The sequence below is a fragment of the Plodia interpunctella genome, chromosome 20 (genome assembly GCF_027563975.2).
Source record: "Plodia interpunctella isolate USDA-ARS_2022_Savannah chromosome 20, ilPloInte3.2, whole genome shotgun sequence".
In the NCBI taxonomy this organism is placed as follows: domain Eukaryota; kingdom Metazoa; phylum Arthropoda; class Insecta; order Lepidoptera; family Pyralidae; genus Plodia; species Plodia interpunctella.
Window position 1 is genome coordinate 3,214,326 of NC_071313.1, and position 8,621 is coordinate 3,222,946.

Consider the following 8,621-nt stretch of genomic DNA (forward strand, 5'->3'; position numbering starts at 1 on the left):
CTAGTAGACAAACACTTTATGTGGAGGTAACTGCATTGTTTGTTTACCTGCTCCTGTTGGTTTATTTACCAGTAGCTGGTCCTAGATCTGCTATTGGACCTGGATCTACAGGCCACCTTCAATATTATTGGGATGTACTGGATTGATATGATTAATCATATCAATCCAGTAAATCCCAATAATATTATCAAATGGTGTCCTGCCTTGTGGATGTATATACAGGTCTAACAGCCACCTTAACATAGGGATAACGGGCTAAGTGCAATAATGAATAAAAAAATGTATATTATATAAGTAATTTTTTTGAATTATTTATTTAAAATGTTCAAAAAAATAAAATAACACAATTTAATGTCTTGTCATTCACTCAAGAAAATCCAGATTATTAAATTTAAGTTACAAACGCTGTAGTATCTCCATTGTATAATAACTGGTAATCAAACACCAATATATTATAAAACATAAATAGGGCTAATAAAAATAAAGAATAGTTAACCAAATATTAATAAGACATTGCTTAGCCCAAATTAATGTCAAACACATTACTTGAGTTTAAAATTTACCATTACAATCATAGTCTGTTTTCTTCATTTTATATAATTCAGTGCACACCGGGAGAGGCTAACTTTCAGGAATTCATTCCGTTTTCTTTGTAGCGAAGAAGTAGTCCTTTTCCTTCATTACATGAACTCAAAGTGTTGTATACTCCCTGAAATTTAAGAAACTATAGAGTGAACTAATAACAGTCCTCTTGTTTTCTTATTATATTGTTGATGCTCTGCCATACCAGGTTAATAAATAATAATAAAAATGGCTAAGTGCTAGTTGCTCGCCACGAAGGGTTCCATGTCATTATTATTACATATTATCGAGTAAAAAATGGCAAAAAAAGAACATTTATTTTATAGGAGGTGCTCCTTGTTAACTTATATTATTTATTTTTAGTACTTAAATTTATATATTCATTGAAGTAGGTATATATCACATTAATATTATAAATGTGAAAGTGGGTTTGTTTGGATGTTTGTCCGTTAATCACGCTGAAGCTACTGAACGGATTTTGATGAAATTTGGTATACAGACAGGGTATGAGCTAACTTAGGTGATAGGATACTTTTTGTCGAACGGGAACAGGATAAACGGGATGTAGAGCGAAACGAAGTTCGCGGGAAAAGCTAGTACTTAGTAATTAAATTGCAACTGTCTAGCCATTATGGTTCATGAGACACAGCCTAGTAATAGACAGACAGACAGTTGGACGAAGCAAGTGAAATCTCAGTAATAAGATCCCGTTTTAATCCGTTTTACCTTAAAAAGTAAAAATGCTTACATTTGTATTTAAGTTTGGTACTTCCTCATTCTGTATATTTGTCCAAGTTCTGTAAGTTTTCAAGTCCTGATTCAGCAATATACTAGTAGGTAATGTATGGTGCTATCAGTAAGGATTGGCAAGTTATTGATACACACAGCATTTGATGATGCAATGATGCAGGGATGCTATCATCATGGATATTATGCTGTAAAAAAATATGAAATTATTATCCACACTATTAATAAAACATACACATCTTCGGGATATTTTATTAGTTAAGATTGGTAAAAACATATTGCTTACGTCAGAGGTTAATCATAACAATTATTATCATCTTAACTGCAAACCAAAACTAGACTGATAACAATTGTGAAAAATATCTTAAAAATTCTAAGTCCTCTGGACTGACCCTTTCAGGGCACCCTTGTCTCCAGTAGAAAGCGGCGCGAATGGAACTTTGAATGAAGCGACCCGCCTCGCCCACTGGCGACAAGACACACTACGGGGCTTCCCTGCCGCTTTCGTGATACCCGATCCGGCAGCCCTCTGCGATACCTTCTCTGACCGCGCCAATATTTGATGATTGTTCGACTGAACATTAAACTAACACGAACTAAATAAAAATTAAACATTCACATACCTTTGAACAAATTTATGTACATTTCAAGACCCCATAAGCGCAAATAGTCACTCATAGGATCAGCGGAGGTCTCGTCTTGACCGTCTGCCATTGCACTATTTATTACGAAAACACGTTTACTAAGTTTTTTTTATATACATAATGTCGCTACAAATCTCCTGAAAACAATAGGAATGTGAAAATCAATTCGATTTGCCGCCTTCACCAGCCAAGCCAAACAATAATGACCGAACGCAGAGAACGAGTTCTAACGTGAATCGCATATAACTTTAATGTACTGACTCGGACGCAGTGCTGCCAACAGTGCCAACTAGTTTTAACAATATTTTAATTAAATATTGTTAAACAGTTTTGTGATAATACTTACATTTTTATTTTAACTTCATACATTCGACATAGGCAAATATTAATCAAATGATGATTTAATGGCTGCTAGAAAAGTTTACTACAAATAAATAAATTGATGAATGTCCAAATAATGACTTTGATTGTGTTATCTATAAATAAATTCATGACAATGTTTTAATCAACATTGTATTAAATTTAAGTACATATGTTCGGTTACCAGCTATGAAACAGTTTGTTCTTGCAGCTAAAGTAGTTTGACTGGTTTATTTTAATAAATAATAGCTAAAATTTTGATTACTGATTATCAAGAACTGATTAGCTTATCTGGTTTGGGACATGCAGTTACATTGGTTTAGATAATTACAACCAAAGTTTGGTATCTATTAAAGAAATTTGCAAATAGCAAAACTGGTTCAGCTATTTCTTTTTTTCAGTGTACGTCCCAATAATGTATAACAGTGTACCTATATATGTATCCCGTTAGTGTATATATATATATATATATTTCAATTTCTGTTTTTTTATTTAAATAACCTGTATTTTGCGTCACAATTGGTTTCTCTGTGCCGTATCCAATTCTCTGGAGTAAATTAAATGTAATATTCACACGCAAGGCAATAACATTAAGTAATGTGTTTATATCTTCGTGTATAAGGAATTATTAATTCGATACCGCCTTTATTTCGCAATGAATACTTGAATAACATTATTAAAGGACAAAACAAAAAATACTTGATGTCTTCAAGGGTGAAATACAAAGCTAAAGTCTAAAACAAAGTTTTGAAAAGACCTTACAAATTGGGGAAGTAATTGTAGGAAGGCTAAGGAAGAAATCGGGAAACAGCACAGGTAAAAAAAAGATAAATATATATATAATTAGGTTTGGTTTTGGAAATTAGTCAAGTTATTAAATTTTGTATACGTGGTAACATTTGTGAATTTCTCAGACAGAGGAAAGCTAAATTCCACGCCAATTTTAGGATTAAACTGATTATTTATTTTTATTTTTTATTTTCTGGTGTCTTACAGCGATATAGGATAAAGTAAATCTATGTTCCAATATATATATGCTAACTACAAAACTACGCGTTATAAATTGTATCATCTGTTGACCATTATGATGTCCCACCGATTTCTGTCATATTCTGCAAGCTGTGGCCATGTCTTTTGGCTATGGGGCTCGTGTACTCGTATGTGGCTGTTGTAAAGTCTAAGTGACGTTGACGTTTTCACCGGCGCAAAATGGCGTGCTTTTGCGTTTTACGAGCATATTAAAGTTTTCCTAACGTCAAAATTTACTACAGATCGCCCTAAGTGAAATATATTTAAGTAGATATTTACATAAATACCGAACCATATTCTTAGATCTCAGCTCGCACTTATCTTATTCTGGTTTAATAAGGCACGTCTCGTGGTGTGAGGCCGGTTGTAGGGTGATCCGATAATCTCTCACTAATGGAGTTATTAACCTAGCTTCTTTTTAACCCGCGGTAATATTGTAAAATTCATTATTTTCTACGTGAAATTTTCCCTAGGGATCAACGGGATTTCGACTAAAAAAAATTAAAAATGTAATTTTTATAAAAATCTTTGGCAAGAAAGTGAATGGGCATTTTTTGAACTTGCGTAACACATTACATCTCAACATTACTTCCCATCAGACAGGATTGAGGTGACAATGTGAAATAAATAAATAAAACCTAACAATAACATATATACAATGAATTAATGATAGAATAATGTCAAAAACCTTGAGTGGCTTGTGGTTCCGCCCTAGTATACTCTACTCTGGGGCCTCGCGCGGGCCCTCCTAAATCGTATGGTCTATGAAATACCATATCCTACTATGTATGTCGTATGAGGCTACTAAGAGACATTGCCCAGTCAGGCAAGTAGAATCGGCAGTAAAATCGTAGCCAAATATAAATAAATGTATATAAATAAATTGATATAAATAAGTTTATATAAATAAATTTATATAAATAAGTTTATATAAATACGTTTATATAAATAAGTTTATATAAATACGTTTATATAAATACATTTATATAAATAAGTTTATATAAATACATTTATATAAATAAGTTTATATAAATAAATAAATATTATAATGTATTTATTTATTTATATAAATAAATACATTTATGTATTTAATCAATTTAACGCTGAACCCGGATTTAGTGGCGTCACAGCCCCGGACGAACTTGTACATGCAGAGATGAGGACTATGCAGTCTAGAATCTAAATCTATCGATGCATCGTCAATATTAAATTTCCAATTCAGCCTCCGAGCTGCAACTGAATAATGCAGTATTGCATTGACAAGCGCGGACTGACCATTGTGGACAGAGTCACTTCAATTTGCCATACGAATTTTATTCTTTGTTGTTGGATTTAGAATTGAATTTGCATAAATAAGCGCTTTTGAGATGAAGAGAGTGATCTACATTTTCAGAGAAAGTCTTTGTTGAAAAAATCTGGAGAAATCATTTCAAAAACAGAATTTTCTTTATTTAAAATAAACTTTATTTTCGATTCCAAAAAGGTTTGTCTTCTTCGTAGTCGTGTTCCTCATGTTGAGGGTCGTGATCATTATGTGGAATGAAACACACCAACGATATCCGGGGAGTGGTCACGCACAACTTGATAATTAAACAAAGTGCAGGTTTCCTCACAATGTTTTCTATAACCGGAAGCAAGTGGTGGTCGATGAAAATCTTCAATCTTCAATATGTGAATCAGATCGGTATACAAACTCATGTGGCACAAGTAGGATTCGAACCTGGGACCTTTCGGAACACAGGCGGGCGTGTTAATCATAACAATCCATTGTGACGAAGGACTAATTACATTTAATGAGTCATTTTCCGTCATTTAAACAAAATACATCAAAATCAAATCATTTATTCTTCACGTCATATTCTAAATTAAATGATGTTTACCAAAGCTACAAACTATTAGCATTACGGAACGACCACTGCTGAGAAGCAGTAAATTCAGAACTCATTTCACGCCCTTCTGTACCGTACCTATTCAATACTTAAAATATCTTTATAAAGAGTCCTCTGAAGATGTAGATATCGTTGTATCTATGCTGCAGTGTCGGATTGAACCAGATCGTGTCTGTTGAGTCGATATCACGGCGGATCTACCTCCAACGAAAAAGTGTGGGTCAAATTGTAACCGATGGCGTTTAAATCGTTCAAAATCTTCATCCCGAAACATTGAGGATATATAGTTCAAGTAAATTTTAAAATATTTTTTCAATAAATGAAAGATTCTAAAAATATCTTCAGTTTATTATATAGGTTTTCATTGAGTACCATATTGCCATTTTCTTGTTTGTTTGTCGATTTTTTTTCGTGCTTCCGATTGTGGTGTGCTGCTTTATGCGATTGTTTTATGCGTTGAACGCTACGTTAATCGCATGCAAATAACAAATACTATTTTTTTTAAACCATAGAAACAATCGCTTTCAACGAGATGGTATGTATACTCAATGATCATTTTTATTCACGCATTTAATATCAGTAACACTAGAAAAGATGTGTGATTGTTCTTGAACCTTTCAAAAAATAGTTTTTTTGCTTAATTTTAGATATTTTTAAATAAATGGATACTCCACGCTTATTAAGTATTAACTTGTACCGGCCGTTTGATAGACGCAAAAATACAGAAACGTGTACGACATACCCAAAATCGCAAACAAATATTTATTTATTTATAATATCTGTAGTAATGTTTCATTTATCTGGGAAATATCATAAAGATTATTAGAGCATCAAACGAAAAGAGGCAGGAACTGAAGGAGCCTACACCAAATATTTGCTGAAAAGAAGAGAGAAAATATGCCATCAGCTTGTGACTCGAGGCGGTCACTAGACCGGCAACAGCTGCTTTTATCGCGGGTTTCGCGTAAACCTTTCGTCGTGGAGCCCCCTTGACCCGGCGTTATTGTAAATCGCATAAACTTTTATCGTAACCTAAAGATCACACGTACGATAAAGTAATTCTATGTTTTCTTTACACTTTCCTCACTCTGTCTATCTTATTTCAGCTACCAGTTACATTTTCGATCGCTCGCTTAAAATGAAAAGACTTTTTGAAGACTCGGCTGTGTTTTTACGACCGTCGATTCTTTTTGGGTATGCTATTGTTACCTATCAGCTAGGAAATGGGTGAAATGGTCCCAGACTGGGATGATCTTTCACCTTTCTTGTACTTGCGCTGGCGTACCCAACCAGGAAATAATGAATACAATCAGTTTAGGAACATAAAGAAATTTCAAAAAGCCACATTAAATTTAAAAACCTATCAGCTACCAAAGCTATGTATCCCTTAGTCACGGCATGCACGAGAAGATATGGAGCAGTAGGATATAAGAGTTATAGGGGATTATAGGAGAAATCAGGAATTGTGTCAGCGTGTACCTATGTGAATATAGAATTTTTAAAACCCTTTCCTTTGATTGACTTTTACAATGTGAGCCGAAAGAGTAGCAGCTAATATTCTATATCTTTTCTACGCTCTTAGACCAGAATGGAAGCAATGTTTCTTTTGTTGTATATACCTACGTGATGTATGTATACATACTCATCATTACTCAAACTGGTCACGGAGTCCACTCGAACTCAATCAACCACAATGAGCAATTGACAATAAGATACTCCAATCAGAAGCACGTACAGCAATCAAATTACTAGTCATTACTATGAGCACCGTATTAATTGCATCAAACGCATGTTGTACATACTATATATACTTATACCAAGCAATGCAAAACTAAGTATGTAGTTTATCAAGCATTTTTCCAGCAAATTTTAACACATTTTTACATATTATGTTTATCGCAATTTCGTATAATTGGGTGAATGGAGAAAAACATAGGAGCATACATCTTTTTTTATACCTTGAGACCTTTGGTCTTCCAAGACCAAGGTCTTGAGACCTTTGGTCTTCCTACCATCCATGTCGAAACCTGTCTAAATCTTCCCGCCAACATATATATAATTTTTTTAAAAGTTCCCATGAAAAATTCAAGGCTAAAACTTAGGCAAAGACGAAAGATCTCCTAACTTTTTCCTCTTAATTTTTTTCTTCACAATATGTATTTTTCTTTATTTTGGAATACTTGCTACAACACCAAGTCAGCTATTTATGGATTTTCCCTTTCGGGCAAGCTCGAACTGGAACGAAAAAATTCGAATTTAAATGTAACTATATGTGATACTGTAAACAAGAAAATAAAAACTCAAAGAATAAAACGTCACACGTGTCATACCTATATTTAGAATTGAAAATAAACAATCGATACTAAGCATAAAATTTTAAGAGCACGAGGTTCAAACTAAATAATAAATTACTCGCTAGAACTAGCTACACAAGTAATTTAATTAAATGTTCACGTGGATTGATTGAACGAAGGTGTTTCTAGTACGTAGTTCTTAGTTAGTAACCACAAAATAGGATGCTTTTAGATATCGAATAGTTCAATATAGGTACATTTGCAAGTATAAATACCCTTTACGAGTCTACATAAAAATCAAAAGTTATTTTCTAGTTCACAATGTTTGTCCATGGTGAACTCAAAAATCATTGAAGGATATCAAATTCAAATCATTTATTCAGAAATAAGATCTTCACAGGCACTTTTTTTTATATGAATATCAATTTTTATATTAAATAGTAATTTCTCACAAGCTACAAACTACTGGCATATCGGAACGTCCACTGCTGAAAAGAAATGCCAAAAGAAACTCATTTAAACAGTGTTGGTCCCTATCATACCGGGAGGGCTTACCATTATTGTTTCTTACAATTTTTTTTCTAATAATATATCAAAGTACATAATGTACATAATCAAAAAATATATCAAAACAGGTTATGATTGTGATCCGAGTGCTGATAAATATTATATATATATACTGTTTGATTCTTTTTTTTGTATTAACGTATAGTTAGTTGTTAATTAACTATAGTTAAGAACGTATAACCACTTCTGTTATATATAACAGAAGTGGTTGTATTGTAAGGCATGCTGTAGTGTACTTAGCGTGTATTCACTAAGCCGCTGGCTGTATAATCGGATGTGTCAACATTGGTCCTCACTCCAATAAATCTAATTAATTATGTAAACAAACAACCGCGTTGTTTTTAATAGGCGCAGGTGCTTACATACTTAGTAAATATATATAATAATTTAAGAAATTATATACCAATTTCGGTTTATATACATACTACGATACTACGCTCCTTTTTTTTATTTTTTATTTTTTTCTTTAGAGAAGAAATGTTAAGAATCAACCTCATAATCCTAATGAG

At 33.0% G+C, this 8,621-nt stretch overlaps 1 long non-coding RNA gene across 2 annotated transcripts; it reads right to left on the reverse strand.

Moving 5' to 3' along the window:
* Window positions 1-286: 286 nt before the first annotated feature.
* On the reverse strand, window positions 287-2,712 carry LOC128678804 (uncharacterized). 2 transcript variants are annotated; one of them, XR_008405688.2, is made up of 3 exons: window positions 1,616-2,712; window positions 1,331-1,517; window positions 287-709 (listed from the first exon to the last, which is right to left on the reverse strand). It is a non-coding gene; the product is annotated as an uncharacterized LOC128678804 (long non-coding RNA). The 2 variants fall into 2 exon arrangements; XR_008405687.2 differs by having other exon boundaries at window positions 1,953-2,708.
* Between the last annotated feature and the right edge of the window lie 5,909 nt (window positions 2,713-8,621).